Here is a 24,489-nt window from a genome sequence, read left to right as displayed (position 1 = left end):
CATTGGATCATTTATATAATGCTTAAGCCTTTCCTATTTGTCACCTTCCTCTTCCATGCTCACCATGTTTTTCTCTTCCCGCTGTTTGCTGATGGGAGAGAAACATCATTATTGTCGCTTAATCATCTACATCAGCCTGTCTCAAACCGCCTCATGGTGCCAGTGCAGGAGGTGGTGCTGCCTAAAATACAGATTTATGGACCCAGGTATGGGTACAGGGAAAGCAGGAGGGTGCAAAGGGTTTTGCAGTAAAACTGCATGCAAAATTTCTATACAATGAGTTTTGCTCAAAAGAATGAAACTTCTAACACAGAAAGTGTGATAGCTGTAAGTGTTATAGTGATCACAGAATGGTTTGTATTGGAAGAGACCTTTAAAGGTCATCTAGTCTAACCCTCCTGCAGTGTGCAGGGACACCTTCAACTAGATTTGTAATTGCAATTCAAATTTACTTCTTCAAAAGGGATGGTAAGCTTGGATGGGGGGAAAAAACCAACAAAAATCAGCACTCCAAGACTGTCATATACAGAAGAAAGGGGTCTTTTGAATAAATTTTAGAGTAGCTTATTTGGACTGAAACACCTAAGCAACATGCCAATGCAGTGAGATGACCTAAACTAGAACGGAAAATGAAAGCAGGAGTAGAGACACACTTGTAGACACTCAGCAACAACAGAAGTGCCTGCTGGACCTGGCACGATGGGGTGCCAATACACAACCCAAAGGCAACCCCAACAGACACCAAACCACCCATCTCCTGTGAAAGTGAGGGCAAGCATGCAATGGCAGCAGCATCCCAATTACACATTTTACTGCTTTGGTGGTTTCTTCCCTCTCTCCCTAAAATCTTCCATTTGGTCCCAATTCTGTAACCAAGAATTTATCTCCCTTGCTAAATCTGCTTCATCTTGCTCTGAGTTCAAAGCAAACATGAGTGAACCTAAAAACCTGGCGTCCCTTCACTTTCTGCAAACGCAGCTGATAATCTCGTCCAGAGCCTGGAATCACCCCATGCCTCGAGGTTTTGATATTCCCCTGCAGTCTAACCACCACTCAATAGTTTCTTTCATTCTAGCAGCTAGAAGACAGGTGAGGATGCTGCTACCTGTTCATCACGCTCTTGCTGATGCATCTCATGTGGAAATCTGTCAGCTTCTACCAGACCTTTAATCTGAGACAAAAAACATGGGAAATGAAAAACCCCATCTAAAAACATTACAGGAGAAACTGTTGCAAAATGAATTACTCCTAGAAGCCACTGCAAACAGCTCTGACAAGGAACTGAATCAGGACATGAATAATAACATGCTCACATATTCTTCCCCTCAAACTCCAAGCATATTCTGTGCAGGGAACAAATCCATGTCTGAGGAATTAATCAGGGCTACACAGTAAATGAAGAGCTTGTCTGTGGGATTCCTGTCTCACCAGCTGGAGATGCTACCAGAGGCATGAATGAGGGAAAAAAAAAAAAAAAATAATGAAAATAATAACAAAGACACTACAGGAAGGCTTGGTGAGGTCTTGTGACTGAGGCAACTGAATGCGAGAAGTGATTTCCATATTTGCCTCTGTCACAGCACTTCTGAATAATGCTGAAAGGCCTCAAAAATGGTGCAAATAAAATCTTGCCCTGGATTGTTCCTCTTTCTTGAGCTCCAGATTTGAGTCACTGCATCTTGATTTCTGGAAGCGCTACTGCTCTCCTGAAACATGTGCCCTACACATAAGCAGCAGCAACGGTGTTGAAGTATTAAAATAATCAGATTTTTTTCATGGTACTTGCTGAACAGCTGGCACTTGGACACAGAATTAACTTCCCTGAGCTTCATTGATGAAACGACATTGGAGTAAGCAAGGATTCAAAAAATGCTGGGTACTTAGCAAAAATGCAACATCATTAAAAGCTTCATTCTGACAAGTGAGAACTGAGCACCCAGCTGCTCCCTTGGCTTTTTTTTGCCAGAAAAAAAAAAATATGAAATTTTAAAAAATCGAAAGGAAATTGCTATATCCTCTCTCAGGCTGCATTTAACTTAAATTTGCTATTCTTGTATTCCCTAGGCGGCTAACAAGAACTGCAAAATGAATGGCAAGGACTAACAAAAAGCCAGAAACCAATGAAGTGCTTTGTGTATCCCAAGTGTTTGGAGACTTGCAGGGAGACGAGTCATCGTTATACAGGTTTTTTGCTTCTTTTAATGGCTAATTAAGTAATCACTGACCAGAGACATGACAACCCTGTTCCAAATACCAAGATAAATTTGTCATTTATAAAAAGTGGCAACGTTACATTTAATGTACCTTCAAGTTTTGCCAGATTAACTCCAGGCTCCAGCACCATCCTCTGACAGAGCATCCCTCACCAACACAGCAATTCTCTTCACACCAACAGCCAAAATATCCAATTTTCCAGCTTCACTGGTTGGATTTCCTCCTTACAGGTGTACACAGAGCAGCTCAGCACTTGGAAACCCAAATGGAAAAAAATCTGGAGTTGATATCCTGAAAGCATAGATCACTGTCAAATACCACATTAATACAAGCCCAGCGAAGAGTCAGCTAGCAGGGGGAAATCTGTATAAACCATAAATGGACATGAGATCTTCCTATTATCTCATGAAGCACATGCCTAGCTATTTCTATTTATGTTAGCAACCAAAATTTAATGTTTAAGGTCAGGAAAAAAAACAAAAAACACCAAACCAGTGTCTAAAATAAAAATCTTTTTGAACCTGTTAAAATTTAAGGATATGAAGAGCAGAGAGACACTGCCAAGGACTACAGTTGTTCACACTGAGGAGGCATCTCAACAATCCCAAAATAGATGCAGAAAATACTTTTTTCAGAGCCTAGGAATTACTCCAGCGTTAGGGAAAAAAATGCTTATACCCTAGAAGAGCTTGAGAGCTTCAGAGAACAACACCCAGGGGAATAAAAGCATCCTTCCCCTCCTAATCTAGCCCTGCAGGCACTGGCAGTAGGAGAAACCTGAGTACTGCCATGCCCAAAAGGATGCACATTGAAGGATGCAGCACGGCACTCTAGTACCACTTACAGCTTCAACAAGCATCACACTTGAAATAATAGCTAAGCAAAAAGATACGTGCTTTTCCAGAAGCCATATGCATTACACAAATATATTGCACTATCACCTAAATGCCACTGTATCCTGTATTAGAAAATTTCCAAAGACAAGAGTAATAAATGGCAGCTTATAAAAAAACCATGTATATGCTATCGTCAAGAAATAATTTCTTACATTACAATATCACCTCAATGTAAGAGTATTTTGAATACTGATATATATCAATAGATATCAGTACATTGATCCTTTTCAAAGAACCTTGTTAGGTTAGAGAACCATGTCATTCAGCAGACCCTCAGCATGGAGGCCTCCTGCCTCAAGAAACTCAACCCACTTCCAGCACAAGCCAAGACAAACCAACGCTTCTTAGCCTTGCTTATCGTGGAACCCAAGCACACAGCAAAACAAACATTAAACCACTTCGCAAGTGACAATACCTGTGCTCTGTGCTGTACTTCCCTAAGGGAAAAAAAAAAATTAAGGACAATTTACATAACTGAAGGTCATCAAATTATTTTTGAATACCAAGTCAAGTAATACCTTGATAATTTCTGATGCTTTTTCCTGTAGTCTTAAAAGGTTTAAAGTTATCTTGAAGAAGTTAATACAGCTTAGGTGTAAAGTCAAATTTAAGTGCAATAGTGCTAGGAGAAGGCATAATAATGTCATTACCAATGTTCTCTTTCCTCGTTTTATGGGGGACTATGGACAGCAACCAATAGCGAGAAAGGGATGATTTTAAAGCCTCCTCACCGAAAACGTTTTGGCAAACAATCTACTTAAATTTTTCCAGCGTTCCCAATGCATTTTTATTACACTTCACAAAAATTATTACCTGCCTGCTCCTGGTGACCCACCAACACAAAAACCTGAGCTTTCTCTTCTGCCAAAAAGACGTTTCCAACTTTCCTACTGATAGGGATACATACTCCTCAAGATTAAAATGAATGATAAAAAGCAACTCTGGCTGGTCAGAAGCCATATACCATTTTTTAACATTTTAGGTAAAGCATACCTTTTAAGAAGAGTTTAAATACCCAATTCTCCAGTTTTTCAGCTCTGTCTCATACTCTTTAAGCAACACTACAATTCAGCTTTTCCCAAGCATCTGAATAGAAATGAAGTTATTTTTGGAAGTCCATACTCTTACAATACCATGCACACCTACCCCTGCAGCTGCTGGCATCTGTCAGCCATGGCTTCTTCTGCTATAACTCTTATTTCCAAAGCACAAATTATCAAAGCTTCCACCACATAAACCCATCCATGTTATTTTAAAATCCTCCTTAAATGAAGGCAACCCTCAACTAACTGCAAAATGCATGAGCGCTTTGTCCTCCAGTTTGCCACTTCTGCTTGCACCTCCTTCCCGTTTTCCATCCGCAGATGAAATCATTTCCTTGAAGAGAATCATCTTTTCTGCAGTAAAGATGCCCTCTGCAGCAATAACTGCAGCCTTGTCAGAAAAAAAAAAAGCAGCTACTCATGACTAGATTTAGGATCATATTAAGAGACTGTGCCACATGTTATCCATCTCCTTGAAGCTGAGCATTTGAAACAGCTTAGTGCAATTAACCTATATATTTTAGAAATTTGTTCTGTATCACCAGACCATACAGATAGCTTCCACTCCTTTAAACCAAGCACTTAAAAATTGTGCAAAAATAGTGTTTCTTTTCAGTGCAGAACTACACAAAAGATTGTAGCACCAACCTGAAAGCATCCTTCTGCGACCCAGTCCATGCAGTACCAGGTACACGATCCCATTATCCACAGACTGCAAACCGATGCATAGCTAGTAGCAACATATATATATATATCCCCTATATAGCCTAGCTAGTACAGAAAATAGATTTTAAAGCATTCAGGACTGTGCCATGAAAGATCAAAGGGAAAAGAATACTTTCCTGTATTCTTTTGTATGCTGTCTGCCTGATCTGCCTAGTTACCCAACAAAGAAAAAAAAACACCAAACCCAACACCAGAATGAGTCATATTTTAAACAAGACTTCCAACAACTAGGTTGGGGGGGGGGGGGGGCTTCAACCCACAGATTATGATAATTTACAAGCAAGGGCACAAATAGAATGTTGCATTCAAACTAACCACAAAACAATATATTGAATCTCAAAATTAAGCTGTCAAGTAAGTGTCACAACACAAGCATGTTTAAACTCAAAGAGGAGTGTTCTGAATGCATCAGGACATGAAACCAAAACCAAAAGCCATCTTACAATCTAAAAAGTACTGAAAAATCCCTTGAATTATAGATGACAGCTTCATTAAAAATAGTTATTGTCAGCTACCTGGAAACACAAGCTCCGTAGTTCTCTGAAAACATTAATATCTAAAAGAGAAGGGAAAAAAAAAAGGCAGTGGAACTATCCAAGTGTTTAACAACACACAACATGAAAATATTTCAAGGATGATATTTTACTAATATTGATATTCTAAAACTGAAGAGATAGCTTACTTGAAATACCACCAGTATTACATATTCCACCACTCTTAGCACAGTTAGTGCTTTTGGCACCGATCTCCACACTGCAGCTTGTCTTTTTGTCCACTTAGCCCTAACAGGAACAAAAGCTCCTATACAAATCTGATTTTTTCCCCAATTTTTTATCTTGTTTCTGAGTTCTGTAGATGCAGCTCTCAAGGATACTGTGAGAGCTGCAATCAATGGCTACTTTAATTGTTCATTATATACCTGAAGTCAGCTGTGAATTTCATGTGAAGGACTAAGAAAACTAAGTGCTATCCTGGCATTGCTCTCCACTTTTTTTAAGAGGGAAGGCAAGAACTGGTCGGACTACAGAGACAAAGTTATTTTGGTGAATTAGAGACCCTGTTAATAAACAGAGGCACAGTATGGCAACATGGAAAAAGTTTTTGCCTCCACTGCTCATCTAGGAGCAAAAAACAGGAGGAAGTCAAGCTGCATTGCTTTTCTTGATGGAGTAGATACACTGACTGAAGCCTGCAGAAATTCAGCAATGTTCGGTGACTGGTACCAGGGAATCGATGCATCCATTAGGGATGCCATAATACACCTTTTTAAAATGAAAGCAGCAGTAAATGACCAAGGAAGTACAGCAGATGCTGTGACACAGCACAGGGCCATAATAAACATGGATTTTAGGGTGCCTCTGATACCCTCTGGCTTTTATGGGGGTTCATAAACCTTTTGCTGATTACACATCACTGATAAGGATTAGGAAGAGCATCCCAATTTCCAAACCTGCCAAGCAGATAAATCCATACAGTCACCCAACACAAAGCAGGACAAGCAGAACCTACAAAGATTAAGATGACACCGGTGGACAAAGAAATACATGGACTTTACATTTCATTTGAATCTTCCCAGCTTTGGGCTAAAGCTAGAACACAGCAGCTTAGATCACAGTTTCATTCTTACACTTAGGTAACAGCTTCCACCTTAACCAGCCAAGTTAGAGCTCAACACAAAATCGGGTAGCAGAGGAATGCAGCTGTTGAGCAAATGAAATTCAACAGCAAACCCTGGAAAATAATTATTTTTTTTAATCACCACATTACTCCAGTAAGGTAAGAATTAAGCCAATTGATGTAACAGTCTAAATCTCATTATGTTCTCTGAAAGAGAAAAAAAATCATTTCATCCGGAGGTTGGAGATCTGGTTTCTTTGCACATCAAGCAGCAAAAATGTAAATATTCACAAGACTGCCAGTGGAATGATTTCAATGCTGCAGTGGGCACACACTAAATCCGAGCATATTCAGTTCAAACTAGCACAATGCATTTGCTTTTTCTCTTCCGTTCAGTGCCTTGTACTTCCACGTGTCCTCCCCTGTCTTTAGAAGGACTATTTTTCCACCCACAATAAGCGGCAGAGGGTGACCCTCCCACCTTTTTTTTTTTTTTCTATTGGCAGGCATGATTTTTCATTATGATAGTGCGCTTCTATGAAAAAAGAAATTCTGACCAGGTCCATCCTCAAAAAGGAAAGATTAAAACAAATGGTCCTTAAGCACACAGCTCAGGCAATCTGCACCAATAGAGGTCAAGCATCCTCTGATGGTTTAAGAAATTAGACAGCAGACTGCAACAGCAAAGTATTAAACATCTCAAAGATAATTCCACATACCAAGCAGAAACATCATAGGGAGAAAGAGAAGCTCTTTTAAGGCAAATCTGCAAAACTGCTTCTTTGACATCTGTTCGTGCATTTACAGGGCAGCTCACAAAGCAGCTCTGGTGACAGCATCTGCCCTAATTGCAGCCAGCGGATAATCGCACTTATCCTGAAATGGGGTGCCAAGTGCAGTATGAGAAAAATCTCTATTCCACCTCATATATTCATTTTCTTTGAAACCTGCTATAAATCTAAAGCCTCCCCTAAGATATTCTGGGTTTAAACATTTCTAAGGTGATTCTTCTAATTATTCAAGCACTATTAGCTTCAGTTGCAGGGTTATTCCCAGAGAAAGTCATCAGCCCTCCTCAGCTTTTACTTTCAACCACGCACCGATCCATCTCTCCCAATTTCTCTTTTCCACATTCAAGGGGAAGCAGAGGCACCTCTTCCCCACAAAACATAAAGCAATCTCTGTATCTCAGTACAGAAACGCCATCAATTCCATCTCACACAGGAGATGAAACGGACATCCTTCCAAAAACTGCAGTACACATGGGTTTTAAGCTTCTTCCTTTGTACAGAATAGTAGCAGTACATTTCAGATACTTTGATAGTCTGAAGATGCCATCAGTAACAGAAAGACATTTCTGCATATAACAAAGCTGCACTGAAGAACTGAATATAAACATAATCGGTAATAATATAAAAAAAAGCTTCAAGAAACTTACGACTTTTAGAGAGCAACCAAATAGCTTCCACAAGCTCAAAATGACTTCTAGACCTTGTTTTCCACCTCCAAATGTCTTAGGAGAAGGGCTTGTTACAGCAAGGTCCCTCATAATGTTCACCTGTTTCTGTAGGGGAGCTTTCATTTGATCCAATCACTATAAACAAATTAGTTCCACAAGCAGACCACAGTTCCCAAAATGTTGCCCCAACTCTTAATATTATATCAGGTATACTGAACATCAGTGTATAGTGATGAGAACACAAGCACACAGAGCAGGCTTTACTAAGAGCGTGAGTCCACCCAAAACCAAGCAAGGACCGCTGTGCATCTCTCCACCCCAGCAAACCTCACCAGCCTCATGCCCTGTAACAGACAGAGTAGGACCTGTATTTAACACAAACCACCACACCAGCCTGGCATCCCTGCCCTTGGCAGGGGACAGGACACAGCCAAGGTCAGCCCTGTGTTATCTGAAGAAACTGAAATGCAATGCCGATTGTAGTTGAACAGGCTCAGATAACACAGCTGGTTTCATTTCTACCTTTTATTTACATGAAGGACAATTGAGATGGGAACTGCAGGCAGTCCACAATATTCAGATCTAAATGGTTTCCACAAGCACATCATCACCTAGAAAATATATGGCATCTTCTCTGATACCAGAAACTTATTTATGAGAATCACACATCAGTCATAAGAGAGAAACCATACTTTTTGCCACTTGAAAATATGATGTAAGACGACAAACCTCTCCCTAAAGAGACCAGACCTCAATACAAAACCACCTTCCCAGATCCTACCTAAAAAAGTTACATCATTTACTTCTCGCAAGTTACTAATTTTTTTATTTGTATTCAGCAACATTGCAAATATTTCAGCTGGAATAGTTTCAGTCTTCTGCATGCATCTTGCCTATCTTTTTCGGACTCAAAATATTTATTTCAAAATGCTTGTCTGCCAACTAAATCAACATGCCTAGAAGTTTCACAAGAATTGTTTTATTTAGAGCAGAAATTAAGTAAGGGAACCATAAAGCATTTTAGCCAAACACTTTTAGATTACTACGAATTATTCAGCTGGCACATGGCCAGCACAACTCTCCACATGAGAAGAAGAGGTCAGGGAAATCCAGTAGGCAAAGCAAGGTCATTGCAAGGTCATTATGAAGCCGGGGGGGGGGGGGGGGGGGGGGGGATGGGATGATGTGGGGATTCAGCAACAAAGTAAAATAATAACTAAAAAATCAAAAGATCTAACCTATTGGTTTTTGCAATTACTTGCTCGCCTATTGGTTTTTGCAATTACTTGCTCTCCATTTCACTGGCAGAATTAGAAACAGGACAGCACACTGGCCACAACAGGCAGTTGCCTGGGGCCATAACAAGCCATCCCCTCTACCATCGCCCTGCAGCAATAACGTGTCCTGGAGCAGATGCTGCCTCTCAAATCTCATCACACAGCGCTCGTTCCAAGATTAGCTGCAAGCACTAACACAGTTGGAAGAAGGTGCGGGTGTGTTACTCCTGCAAATTCAACAATACACTAAGAAAAAATTAAAAAGGCAATTATGAGACACACTGATCTCCCACGGAAAGGTTTTTGAGACTCATCTCAGTTGATTAGATAAATGCCAAGTTATGGCTAATCAACACACATTGTTCAGAGGACCAAAATAGATCTCCTTATTTCTTTACTGTCACTGACATTTATACACTGTCTGCTTTTTGGTTTGTTTTTTTCTTTTTTTTTGAAAGGTAAGATGATATGAAGAGTTCTTTCTGGTCATAACAGTCCCATCCTCATGTCACACACACTCATAAAATGCTGTCCCTGATATACCAAGTCTACCTATATCACATACACAGGGATCACAGACCACAGTTTGGATCAGAAACCTGCGATTTAGCTGACTTTTCAGGATAGAAAACTTGTTTCCTAGCTTATCCTGTATTTCCATCCTCAGCTCAAAAGTCACTTTCTGCAGAAAAATTATTTCAACCAGTTTAGGATTACTATCCTTATCTATACTTTCTGCCTGCAGGCAGAAAGAAATCCAAAGTTTCCTGGACATTTAAGGGCACTGCTGTTTTTCACGCTGTCTGTATCCAGGGTCTGACAGACACAGGGGAACCCATTTGTTGTATTCTTCATTGTCCTCGTTGACTTTACACTTGAGCCTCATAGATTTTTGCCTTTGCTTGAGCCTTTCCAATCGTCACCATTTTGACTTAAACAACCATGCTTAACCCTAACCTTTAAAGAATGATCAGGTTTGAAAGGCAATTTTTAAAAGAATGAGGGCTTTTTGTTGCCTTTTTTTAAACATGTTTCTCAGAAAGAGAGAATTGAGGATTTATTTTAATTTTCAAATGAAGAGTGAAACACAAAACCAAGTTATTCACCCTCATACTCTATAACCTGCTGGTTTGGGATTTCCCCCCCACCCCCCATCAAAAGTCACCCCAGGCTCTCAGGTTTTCATGAGGAAGGTACCTTCTGCATCTCCATCTTCCAAACTGCTAAATCCACTAAAGGGATTCCCTATTTTATCATCTAACCCATCCACATCCCACCTTGGAAGTCTCCTTTAGCACCTTTATCCCTGTGTCACTTAGATCTCAGCTGTAGTCCTGAATCAGCTGGGTAAAGGTTTCAGCTTCAATAACCTAAAATACAGCAACGGATTTGATGGAAAAGTTGTTTCCAGTGATTATATACCAATCTCTTTTTAATTGCTCCATTTATTTTCTAATGCAAATTATTAGCAGCCGTATCTTCATAACATTACAAGACTCCTTTCTCTACCAAGACCGTATGATCATCATGTAAATTAAAGGACATTGATTTCTACAGAAGCAGTAAAAATAAGTCCACTATGGGAAAAAAAGCATTTTCTCTGCACTATCTGGTCAAGTTAAAATTTCACTCGGCAAATACCAACTTCTCTAAACAATAAAAAAAAAAACTACCACCATACTGGCATTCTGGTTTGAATTCTAACAGGTTCCATTCATCATTAAAAAATCAAATTTTAATAAAAAAACCCAAACCCTAAGGAAGTGTGCACAAGGAAGAGGGAATTTCCCAGCCTAAGTTACCAAATAATCCTACTGAACATTTTTCCCTCCAACCTTCAGTCACATCTTTAGCCTAAGGACAACCTCTTAACACAAACCACTTTAAACAAACTTCTGTATTTGTTTAAAGAAAGAAAGTTTCAATGTATTTAGTACCATTCAGATCCTGCTACATTTGTCAACTTCTGTACATTGGTCCAGTGATTTAAGTAAATTTGTGAAGCCTCAGCAGCAGTCCGCACTTGCAGCCAAGCTCATTCTTCAGGCACCTATCACGATTTGCCAGATAGGAAAAAACCCCATATCCTTCCAAAAGAGATTGGGCTGTCTCTGCATACATAATTCAGTTTTCTAATTTACATCTACAGTTAGCTATGACAATTTCAGCACGAAAGATCCTGCTTTGCCTTGATCCTTCAAATTCACTGCAATGCATACAGCTACTGCATGAACTCCTACCTTCCCCAATCACTAACGTTACAGAAACAATGGTTTAGAAGTTGCTTTTCAAGGAAATATCCCACTAGTGGGCAGAGGGGTTAAGTAAGTCTAAGAAACACTTCCAGAATGACTGCATGATCTCCTTATCCTCACATCCAAGGTGTCATCCTTCCTGGCTCCTCTAAAAGACAACAGGAGACAGCACCTTCAGAAAACACAAGTCATCTCAGAGCTTCTGAGAACACGTATGCCTACCCCTGTTACCTGAAAGACAGTTCATATTTGCATCATATGGTAAAGTAAAATATATAAGCATAATTATCCCTCCAAAACGCCTTAGGGAACATATGGTATGGAAATGAAACTGCCTTAAATCTATTAACTTGGCTATGTGATGAGATCAACAGAAGGGAGCGTGAAAAAAATGTTTTAAAATATATTCAGTGTAGGATCACACAACTAAAGCACATTCATCATCCGGACAATGTAATGACACTAGGAAATGAGCTAAGTAAATCCAAGATTGAAGTTCCATTTTCTGAAGTGCATCTGTTTGGCTCATATCACCATGAACCTCATCATTTAGCCATGCTGGTTTTCATCTCAGATGCAAAAGATGCAAGAATACAAATCAAAAAGGCTTCTCTGACAAGCAGCCATGGAAAACACGTCTAATTTAGTTTTATGAATAAATAATCTGAATCCCAGCAGGTCCTTGCCACAGTCTCCATGCGAGTATGCAACGGATTACATCTTGTTTCAGGTTGACCCTTACTGGTTTGCCAGGTCTTGGGTTTTTGGTGTGAAAGATTGTCAGTCTTCACCAGGGAAAATTAAACCAGCTGGTTTTTTACTGAAGCAGATGAGAAGCACTGGATCAAGCCAACTAAATCAAGGGGGACAGCACATTCCTGCAGAGGAGGTAACACCCTCCACTACGCTCCTTCCCCGGGCTCATCTGGCCATTGCTTGCGATTGGAAATGAGGAAAACCAGAACTGAGGCGGGCTTACCACAGAGCCAGTCAACTGAAAGCACTTCCAGGGATGGCGAGTATTATTTACACTTCACATGCCAACAGCACAAGCAACTGGCCCAAAATGTGGCTGAATATGACCACAGTGGGACTTCTGACTTTGGATCAGTCAGGTAGAGAAGGGGTTGACGTCCTCCAAATGAGTCAAGTGGAGGCCCATCACACCAACCACCAGAAATCCTGCTAGGCTGAGGGGCCTACAAAGCAACCAATACAGAGATTTAGGGAAATTTCCAAAGGGAAGCATGCATCACCTTGTCTGTCTTCTCCATGCCTCAGGACTCTGGTGACCTTTAAAGTTCAGCGTTAAGGTGGACAACACAGGCAGATTACTACACCAAGACCAACCAGAAGATATTGGGAAATTTTAGTCCCATGATTCTGCCAGCAAATGTCTGCAGGAGCACAAGTGAGAGGAAAACCAAGCAAGACCTAAACACACAGAAGCTCTCAAAAATAATATACAGATATTTTATGATCTATTCAAATTGAATTTTGAATTACCTCCACCAAAATTACTTAAGTGGATGTCTACTCTGTATATCATGCAACTTGACTCCAGCATGCTGATCTGGTACTGATTTTGTCAAGCTACAGCCTGCTACATCACACTCCCATCTCTTTTGGTACCCCCTTATCTCCCTGAGGTTTTGCAGGTCCCTTCACTCTGCACTACAACCAGAGCAAACCAAAGCACCGTTACACACGAACACAAAGAACAATTAAATCAGATCAGTATCAAAGCCACCAAATGGCGGTATTAGGGCATTTGAAATATGGATTAGAAGAAATATAAAGCAGAGAAGGTTAGCTAATGAGTTTACACAGAAATATGACGAAGTGAGAGCAGTTTACTTCATCTCCCATAACATGACAAAGAACTTAAAGGTCAGGGGTTTTCCAGATTCATCTTGAGCACAGCCATGTTATAGGCTTGGTTGCTATGCTTTTGCTCTTAAAGGGGGTGTCCTGGTGTTATTTTATAAAAGATTCCCCCTTAACGTAAAGCTGCAACAAGAATTTTGCATAAGGACAGGAAGAGACCTCCTCTATCTGCAACGCCTGCCATCTCTACCGTAGTGCTGCCTCTCTCATCAGCTGCAGGACCACCTCTTCTTCCCCCACTTCACCCCAAAAAAATCCAAAAAATCCACCTCACAACTGCCATCACTCTGGAAAGTCATGAAGACACTTTAGAAATACCTCATTTAACATGATTTTTGTTTTCCCTTGTGCCTATGCTTTCCAAGCCTGAACAGAAGTAAATACACACCAGCCACCTTCCAACACCGATACCATCTCACCCAAGCTTGGAGGCTCAGTGTAGCTTGACTCACTTGTTATGCTCAACCGCTGAAAACGCTCGACCTCCAGGCCCCCTCTCTGCTCTGGAGCAGGATGGACAAGTGGCTTTACTTGCAATGGCAACAATCTGCTTCCGACTCCCCACAGTCATCCTCCTCCTCATCACCAGGTTGCCAGACTGCGTAGGCACAGAGGGAACAGGCTGCACATTTCAGCCATGGCGCTGGAAGCCCCAGGCTCACACGGGAGCTGCCCACGGACACCAGACTCCTTATGCATTTTCTGCATGCATGCTGTAGGCAGCACCAGAAATACCGTCCACACAGAAAAATGGGAAAATATTTTTTTCTGTGATGGGGAAGAAGCCATCTAGCTAAATCCAGCTTTGTTTGGAGGCAGGAGTGCCCACTGTCTGCCACAGGGGTAATTCAGGAATGCTGATAAGTCTGTTTTCTGTGCATAAACAACCTATGTTCAAGCACAACCGCTTTATCTCAAGTGAAGGATCAAGCTCTTGGTGGCAATGCCCTAATATTTGTCTACTTACTTATCAAGCAGGAGCCTTATTACAAAGGCTAATTCAAGCAGAGATTAGATTTCATGGATGAAGGAACAGACAATAGCATCAGATATTCTTCAAACACCAGTAAATAACATTAACGCAAGCGCCACTGCTGCATGTTTTTCACCTAGACAATGCCTTAAGCAAACAAAAAATCCACCCTGGTACCCCAAAACTAATCTTCCCAAACATTTCATATTTCATTGCAAAGACATCACCTCGCTTCTCTCCGCCAACAGCAACTACAAATAGTCTGCAGGAAGCCACTAATTTCCTGAAAAGAGGGTTAACCGAGAATCATAGGAAACAGAAAATTAAAGCTGGGTATAACACTTGACTAGGCTAAGCATACTGTAGCAGGGGAAAAAAAAAAAAATAAAAATAAATAGTTCACAGCACTGGGCATGACCAGAAATCTAAACCCATGCAAAATTAAATAAGACTATTTAAACCACTAACCCAGACCTAACAAAGAATTACCTTCTTCAGCATACTTGCCTAAAGAAAGCCACTTTCCACGCTCAGGTACAGCTTTCACATGTAACTACCTAAAGCCGACCATCTAAAATCTTAATTGGAAATACAGCCAACTTAGTTGTAAGATATATCGAGCACCTCACAAAACGCAATGCCTTTCAGTTAAGTGCTCTCACCTAAAGGACTAATTCAGAAACTGAATAGAAAAAATGAAGTCAGCAATACAGTGAAATTCCACTTGCTCAACAGTTGTGCGGACAGATCAGAGACACATGGAAAATCAACCTGTCACTCTGTGGGAAACAATACAAAATAAAAATATGAAGCTTTGATGACTTTGAGGGGGGAAAAAAAAAGTAGGAACCTCTGTTTAAGATGTCCTAAATTGTCACAAAACACATGCAACAAGAGAGGGGGGAAATGCACAGACCAATGTATCAATTCCAGCTAAAAAAACTAAGAAAAAATGCTTAAATAAGTATTATAGCAACCCTCCGAAACTCCAAGGATTGCACAATATAGATGGAGAATTAGGAGGTGATATGAAAACCATAACAGCTCTGTGCTGTGGACTTGGTCATGCTCATGAAATAACCAAGAAGTGAGTGAAGGAAAGAAACATATATGCAATGTGGCAGCAAAAGAGAAACCAGAGTGATTGGTATTTAAAATGCCACTGTAAATAAAAATTGAGGTGGGTAAACCTGACGGGGGGGGGGGGGGGGGGGGGGGGGGGGGGAGGTAAGGTCAAACTCCCCTCTCAGGCATTTATCTCAGCTAGTGGAGCAGCTTCCCTCTGACAAGGGGAAAGGCAATCTTACCCTGCCGCAACCTGCCAGGACATTGCAGCAAAAATCATTATTTTTTATACAGGCGTGTTGCTCTTCTCTTGCATCCTAATACATGTTTACTGAATTAGCTTTGCATTTTTTATCTGTACCTCTAAGGCTCTTCCTTGTGTATAACTTAAGATCACTATCAAGAGGTTGACTCCTCTGCCAGCTCAGGATGCTGATCTCCATTTCCAACCCATCAAGGAAAAAAACCAAAACACTACTTTAATAATTTTCCAACTCTCCCATCACACATTTGAATGAGGCAGCCTTTAAGTATTTATACATCCTTTCCATATACTCTCAAGCTTTTCTCTCCCTTACACAACACCTACAAAACAGAAACAACCCACAGCCAAAGGCTGTAGGTGTGCCAAGACCCTGCACTATATATTTTTTTTTGTCACCTTCCTTGGTGTAGAACCTATGGATCCATTTTGAATGATGGAGTTGCAAACAACTTCCACAAGAGATCTGGGGCTGTAACTACGGCACGCAGGCAATACAATAAAACAAGTCGAATAAGCCTAAAAATACTATATAATACTGTTAAACATTTATAGAAACCTACAAAACACTGACAATATGTTTCAGTTGAAAAAATTCCTAAAACCAAAAGTAGAGCTCACAAGAAGGTTCTTGCATCAAGTCAATGGTGACATCTGGTCGTGCAGATCGATGTCTTCTCCTAGGTCCAGCTGTGCCTTTCCCTGCTGGCGGCACCATCCTAAACTCCTCCTGCTGGAACTGCTCATACTCCTTGCTCTGAACAAATACACTTAAGAGAAAAAAATTACTCTTCAGAAGTTTAAAGTTAACTTGATTTAACCAAAATGAGTGAGAAGCATTTATATGGTTGGCTTTACCAAGAGAACGAAGGTGAGAAGGACAAGAGTCTCTGCTGGCATCACAGCCCTAAGCAAAGCGCATCTCTTAGCCTAAGACTTTTCTAACTGACACACTAAAACCCTACATAGCAGCTCTACAAAAGAGACTAAAAAATGAAAAAATGTTCTGCTGATTGTATCGTTGATCTCAAAGGGCCTTTTCCAACCCTTCCCCAGATGAGCAAGACACTCTGGACAAGCACATGTCTTGCTCAAAGCAGCAAGCAGAAACCCTTCTCACCCTCAGGATGAATTATTCAAGTTTATCATTAATTTCCTTGAGATTTAGGCGCATCTCACCATCTTCTGCACAACAAGAGATCCCAGGACCAGAAAAACAACCTTCACTCGAGGAAGATCTTGGTTCAGCTCTGGTTTGAAAGCACAGGCTGCTCCTTTGATGCCCTGCCAGATGTGGCCTCCAGTAAGGAAGCCCGGGATAAGTCACTCCACCAGCAGAAGGAATTTGCCAATCTGGACTGAAAAGCACAGATAAAACTTGGGATTTTTCTCCCTGCCTTGGCATCTCCACTTCTGCACAGCAATTCTCGGTCATTGCATGCTGCCAGGCAGGCTGTCCAGCAAAGGAAAAGCAAAAATACACGGCAGAAACAGGGAGGGCCTGCCAACCAAGGCTTTTTTCCTAAAGACAAAAAAACTGAGACAAGAGGGTGTGTTAAGGGACTGAAAGGATCATTTGATAAGAGCACCATAAAAAGCTTTTTTTCTTTCTTTTTTTTTTTTACTGACTTGCATGAATTCCAGTTGGCATAGGGGTTTATTGCTTTCCACACCTACAGAGCTAGGAGCCAAGAGCTCATACCACTTCACCTCTTTAAATACTGTGTCCTCTAATCTGAGATAGTTCATACATAAATCCAGGAAAAAAAAATTTAAACCCATAAAACAGCCTCAAGAAGTTTAGCCCCAGTTTGCTCTTCAACTAGGGATAAAACACATCCAAAACGAATCTATTTTATGGTTAGATAAGATGCAGGGGGCAAGGTAGTCTTTTTATGAAAATATAACTTCTTGAGTATTAAAGACTTAAAACTACCACACAATTTTTTTTCCCCACAGAAAATCCATTTTATTCAATGGTTGGAGGCAAGGCATTTCTTTGCTTCATTCACTACCACAATGTATTGCTACTCAACAACATATTAAAGAGGAAAAACAGTAGTAACGTCTCCTCTGCCTTTTCAGTTCGATTTGGCAGTTCTGGTAATAAAACTACTAATTCAACATGTTCTTTACTTAAACCAAACCAAAACTGCAGACCATCTGCTGTAGCTGCCGACCCTGCTCCACACTACAGCATTTGAAATCTCACTCCATGCCTTTTTTTTTAATCTATTCAGCCCAACCACTAATTTAAAGGAAACTGTGCTGGATGCTCTAATTGACCCCTCTCTCTTCCTTCCCCAGTTTGTCTCTATAATTAGCCCTTCCCAGCTCAGCCTAGCTAAGGGAATCAGAAACCTTTCTGAGCCACACCCTGCAGACCACAGCCACTGCCTCATACTGTTTTTGCCCCCCAAAAAAAAAAAAAAATCAACATACACTGCAGCATTAACTGCTTCAGATCAAAAATAAAATTAGAAAATATGACAAAGGCAGGAGCAAATGTGTATTCACCATTTTCAGGCCTGGTGTAGTGAACGATGGAGCTAACCCAAATGAAAATTTCACCTGCAACAGGAATCCTTTGGGCATACTTTGTAACATGAGCAAAATACTTGTTTACCTCAAAAATACAGTTGCACAGCTGTCCAAACTAAATTCACCTACCTAGGACTTGCACCGCTGCATATCTCAGCACACACATGAAACACAGAGATTAATTCAGTTCTGCATTAAGGCACCAGAAGGACCCACATCTTGTTTCTTGAGAAATGAGAAAGCATGAAGAGAATGAGGAAAGGAAATACATTAAAAAAACCAGTCTTATCAGCAAGTAAATGCCACCAAAGAAAAATTACTTCCCTACTTACCTCTACAATGGGCAACAATTCCCACCAGGTGACCTGAGTTGTGGTTATTTTTAGGTCAGTGGGAAAAAAAGAAAAACCAACCAATCCCAAAAAACAAAAAAAACTCCTAAGCCCAAGAAAACACACAGAACAGTTTAGGTCTGGATTTGCAGAGCTGCTGAGCATTGAGAAGTGCAGAATGAAGCAGCAGTCCTCAGCGCTGCCAGCAAAAGCACACAGGGTGATCTCAAAACCTGCAGGTCTAACCTGGCCTGACCCATGTCCTCCATGTCACCATGGCATCTCCTCTCTTGGTCGTCACATAAGGATTGTACTAAGCCTCATGTAACGATCCAAAACTAAACCAGAGGAATTTTTTTTGTTCGTTTTGAGCTTTGTTTCCTCCCATTTCGTTTCTGTCATCTCTAAAGTTCCAAAAGCACCCAGCTCAAGAGTGTGTTCCTGAAGATTCAGCACCCCAAGGTCTACAAAGCATGATACCGATGTGCACCAAGTCCCTAAGTCCCTATTTCTGCTCAACTTTCACACTTGACCTTGCAGCTTTACAATCATTTTGCACCCACAAAGCTTTTTTTGTTGCATGGAGTTGAGAAAGCAAAACAGTTGCATTTTGTTATGATTAATTAGTATTACCAGCAGAGACTGAAGTTCTCTTCAAATCCATCAGCAGCTGTCCACTAAATATTATCCTGGCATTTCAGAGCTACAGCTCCCCAAAGCACACAAATACGCATACTTTCAACAACGATGAGGAATTTCAACATTTATACATTTAGAAAATTAAATTGCAGCTGACGGGAGTCTCACTAATAGCAGCAGCATCTGAACCTGTAATGATCCTCCACCTAAGGAAAACTGTTCAAGTTTTTTGAATACTTGCCCCCTCTACCCCCTGAAGAGCATACCTGAAAGAAAAGTATGTAGATTAATGCTCCCAGAAAACCTAAACAGCAGAAAAGTTGATCCAGCAAAAATAAAAAAAAAAAACACCACACAACAAAAACCAGACCATACTCCACACAGAAGACTGTCCATACTCGAGTAAAAATAACTTACAAATAACACAGAAAAACTGCACCTAAAACACATTAAATACCTGTCTGCAGGTTTTAAGGTTTTTTTTTTTATTTTGGGCTTGAAAGAAGAGCTAGGATTCCATTTTTACTAAAAATAAACACTACACAAGAGAAGATTGCAATCTCCCTGCCACACAGCTTGAATCACCAATATCAGGCACTGAACTACCTTTAGATTGAGGTTTCAAAATGAGTTTTGCATGTAATTGAAAATTGTTTGTATTTAGCACTGGAGATCTCACACTGGGGCCATTCGCTAGACTACAACAACTGCATAAAACTTCTCATTCAGCTTTTACTACTCAAGTTTCACATCTTCCCGCACAAAACAAAAATGAAAGCAGCATTCAAGTAGGACAGCTGCACGGAAGAGAAGCAAACCACAGGAGGAAAACCCCAATGTTGCTAAAAACCCATCCCGCAAATGCTCCGAGTGAGATTCATACCCTCCTTCAACAAGAAAAAAAATACAGGAAAATATTCAAGCAGAGGTTTTTCTTCTCTTTGTTTCAGTTTTCAGATCTTATTCCTTTCCAGCAAAGACTTTTAGGTGAGAGGATGAATTGTCAATACCACAGACGTAGACTTCAGTGCTCACTTTTTTCTCTATTTCATTATCCTCACCCCATATTTGCTGGAGGTGCGCTCCTTTTTTAATTTATTTTTCTTTTTGTCCTCCTATTTATTGTATTGCTCACCACAATAGCAACAGCTCTAGAGAGGTATTCATATCACATAAATGGAGGGAGAGGAATAGAAACAGAACACACAGTACAGCTGAACTCAGAAACAATATATTTGAAGGCAGGCCTGCAGCTCCCCTCCTGTAATGAAAAAGGGATTTGAGCCTGAAATCGCACATGAGTCCATGTCTCTTCAACTGAGCGGCAGCAAACCTGGCAGGGCAAGCAATGGGCAGCTGCTGCTAAGTCATCTTTCTTGACAATTTCTTAAGAGATACCATTTCAGCCTTACAAGAAGAAACATTACCACTAATATTTATTAATGCTAATGAATTCCTTAAATCAAATCACTGCAGATTGCAGTGAAATCAGACATGTGTTTGGGGACATCTACAACTGTGCTTTGAAACAGGTCCTGTCCTTGGCACAGTCAAGATGGGCTTGGCAATCTCACTAGAGTTGAACAAGGTTATGCAGTGAGCAGAAAAGGCATTTTTCTGTTTATAAAATCCTACCTGCAGACTTCTCAGTTGCTTTTGGTTAGCTCATTCTGTTCATAGTTGAGGAATACTCTTAAGATTCCTCGTTATCTGCAGCAGGCACCTCAAACCTGACCTCTGCTCTGCATTGTCCTCCTATCTCCTCGCTTACTTTCCAGGCACAGTGAAGTGCCTCCAGATAAGATTATCTGAGGCGATGGCCACAGCACACAAACCTGCTCTTCTGACATGAAATGCAGGCGCCTGCCTGCGCAGATCATTCATGCAGCGGTCTTGCCATGAAAGAGGAGGCATGCAGCATGTGCCCCGGTTGCTCACCGAGACACTTCGCCCTGCTCTGCAGACAAGGTGCCACTAATCCAGACTGAGCCACCGGTCCACTACATCTCTCTCCAGTAAGCCCTTCCCGCTGCAGGGCTCTATTTCTATTTTCTGATGAAAAGAAGCAGAAGCAGCAGTGGCTCTGCCTTTAAGCAGTGTCTGTCCAAGTCCCTTCTTCAAGCAGGAGCTGTTCAGCCACCCTTACCAGCACCACCAGCAACAAAACCCACGAAATTATCTCCCATTTACTGAGCAATTGGTGAATTAAGGAGCAGGGACCGGCTCTCCTGCGCTTTACATTTCTCAAAAAAACAAACCCAGAGGGGTTATTTACCAATATAACCTCCCTCTTCCAAAAAACGCTTATTCTAAAGTCTTTAAAAGTTGGCTGGCATTGTTTTAATCAAGTGCTACATTTCTAATGATCTACTGCATTTCATTATTTATTTATTTTTTGCCTAATGGGACCACATTCCTTAACAATTAAATCATTTACTAATTCCTCCCAGGGGAGGTTGTCCTATGCACTCAACAAGCATAAACCAACCTAACAGTTCTTACACAAGTACTGTAAAAGTAAAAATCTTCATGTTTTTGAGAATTTTATTTCAGTCTACTTATTTATGTGCAGTATGAAAAGACAGCAGACTTACAGAAGTCTTCTAAAGTAAATATTTTCAGTTAACTTGTTTTAAGTTCATCCCTCAAAACCAACCACGTAGATGCAGAATACAATAAAAGAATTCTTGGCGGTCTATCAAAAACATTCATTGTCTGGGTTGGTTATAAAGCTCAGGTTTTTCAAAGTTACATCTATATGGATTAGATACTCCACTTCCATTAATGTTTAATCATGATGTATCATATCCATGTTCCAACACCTTTTTAAAGGTCATGCTTTACAAGTAATAGAAGACAGTCATAAGAATTTTGTTTAAAAAAAACAGCACAGAGGCTGTCAGATTATCAGTGTTTGACGGATAAAAGCAAAGATCCTAAACAGGCATCTGAAGGAGGCATAACTCTATGATTCAAGGTCATTAGCAGGGTATACCAGAAGTTACTCAAGGTGGAGAGATCAGCAAATAAGGCTCACAAATTGTATTGAAATCCGTATTTTTGCTATTTTTACATTAATAAAGGTGATAATTGAAGCAGCAGCAGGAGAAAACCTGTATGATCAGTTAAATCCTAAATAAACAGTTAGCTATCAACAAGTATAGGTAGTGAATAGCAGCCCACTCCACACCAAATGCAGTACTACCATGCATTACAATCTGTGTATTTTAAAACATATTTTTCCTTTGCTACTGCACACAGTATCCAAGTGGGACAGACCACTGCTCTGTTCCCCCTCGGTCCTAACCGGTATTTGCAGTAAACTCCTACGAGCCGAAGGATGGAAACCGAGATGACTCCTCTAAGAGGAGCTGAGCACCTGAGTGTTCAGCATTGGGCCCCCCACTGCAGGAGGGACATGGAGGGGCTGAAGCGTGTCCAGCGATGGGACAGGGAGCTGGGGAAGGGGCTGGGCCACCAGTCTGATGGGGGGTGGCTGGGGGAGCTCAGGGTGCTCAGCCTGGAGAGGAGGGGGCTCGGGGGGACCTTCCCGCTCCCTGCAGCTGCCTGGCAGGGGCTGTAGGCAGGGGGGTCGGTCTCTGCTCCCAAGGAACAAGCAACAGGATGGGAGGGAGCGGCCCCAAGTTGCACCAGGGGAGGGTTAGATTGGATCTCAGGAAAAACTTCTTCCCCGACAGGGTTGTGAGCACTGGAACAGCCGCCCAGGGAAGCGGTTGGGTCACGTATCTCTGGAGGGATTTAAAAGACACGCAGCTGCGGTGCTCAGGGACATGGTTTAGTGTTGGGCTTGGCAGCGCTGGGTTAACGGCTGGGCTTGATGATCTCAGAGGTCTTCTCCAACCTAAATGGTTCTATGGCTTTATGCAGTCTGAACGACTGAAAACACCAGAGTTGAAAGGGCCTGACCCAGCCCTCCCCTCCAGGGGACATACCTCCAGCCAGCCTTTTCCTAGGCACTTTGACACCAACATGGATTTTATAAACCTCTGAGACCTGGAAGAGACACTTTAAATGTACACCAGAACCCAGTAGCTAGGTGAAGGAAAACCACAGCAGAGTTATACCCTCATCTTGCTTTAAGGAAGGCACACGGCTGCAAGAAAGCAGTAACACTCAGTAGCTGTGAGACAAGAGCTTAGATGAGATGCAGCTGGCTGAGCCTCCCCACTCACTCATCTCACATCAACAGTGAGAGGGTGCAGCTATGGGGACCCTATCAATATTCCCAGGGCAGGATGGAGAGCTGCATCTCAAAGGGTCCAAGCGCACTCCATCTCACACTTGAGTGCTTTATGCAGAAAGAATACAAGTATCTATACCCAAACTCAGACATATTGTTTATCTGACCATACAACAGCAGGATAATTTGCTGCCTCACCAGCTCACGTAGCTCCTATCCTCTTTCTCTTCCATGACAGCACCGTGTGCTGAGACTACAAATTCTTCAAGACAAGGAAAACTGCTGGGCATCAAGGCTGGTTTGTACACAGGGACAACATGCTTGAGCTGAGGTGAGAAACAGAGCCAGCCTCACCGCTGTCCTACCCCCAAGTATCCTCAGCACACCACAGGCTTTCCACTCTTAAGACTCATCTCCCTTGACGGATAACTGGCTTGGCAGGAGACCCAGCTCTGTCTCTTCACAAGGCTCTTAGTGAAACCACAACGCAAGATTTTAATGGCAGTGAGGAATCAGGGGAGTAAGAATAATCCTTAAATCAACAGGGGTTTGCTTATTTCATTTTGCCTAGAAAAACGGCTTATGACCATTCCACCTCCAAGGAATTTTCACCAAAACGGTACAGAGCCAGACACCTGCCTACTTTGGGCTGATTATCAGTAAGTCAGCCCAGGCAAGGGCTATCCCCACTCCCCTCCCAAGATTAACTTCAGCCAGGACAGATCCTCTTTCAACTGAAGCCTGCTACTAGATCAGCTTAATGAAACCATGGAAATGCCATGTAAAGAGGCAGTTTGACATGCTGGCAAGTGGAAGGCTGTGCTCTATGAACAAGGACTGCTGTGGATCATGTATAATCTTGTTCTCCTTGGACACTTTCCACCCAACGCAGCTCAAACTGCTCCTTTTCCCTTCTTTTCTTGCAACCTGCAAACCACAGGTGAAAGACAACAGATGTGAAACATCTAAAGCCATGAGGAACCAGGTCTGACTTTGCAGCCAATCCTGCTGGGAGCAGGATTTTGGACCAAGTGACCTCCTGAGGACCTTTCTGATGTAAGTGATCCTATGGTCCTCCATTGGAAAAAAGTGATGGAAAGGA

General features: G+C 41.5%; 1 protein-coding gene across 10 annotated transcripts in view; it reads right to left on the bottom strand.

The window, feature by feature from the left end:
* MYO9A (myosin IXA) overlaps positions 1-24,489 on the bottom strand; it is a 184,219-nt gene that overhangs the window by 155,500 nt on the left and 4,230 nt on the right. The window contains exon 2 of one of the 10 annotated variants that reach the window (XM_055818981.1): positions 2,305-2,505. The exons of the other annotated variants lie outside the window; for them this stretch is intronic. The gene's annotated coding sequence lies outside the window, so the exon portion shown is untranslated. The remainder of the gene's footprint in view (positions 1-2,304; positions 2,506-24,489) is intronic. 10 annotated transcript variants of the gene reach the window in all.

This window comes from Falco peregrinus, chromosome 1 (genome assembly GCF_023634155.1).
Source record: "Falco peregrinus isolate bFalPer1 chromosome 1, bFalPer1.pri, whole genome shotgun sequence".
Taxonomy (NCBI): Eukaryota; Metazoa; Chordata; class Aves; order Falconiformes; family Falconidae; genus Falco; species Falco peregrinus.
The sequence above is the reverse complement of the archived record's forward strand: the minus strand, read 5'-3'. Positions and strand labels throughout refer to the sequence as shown.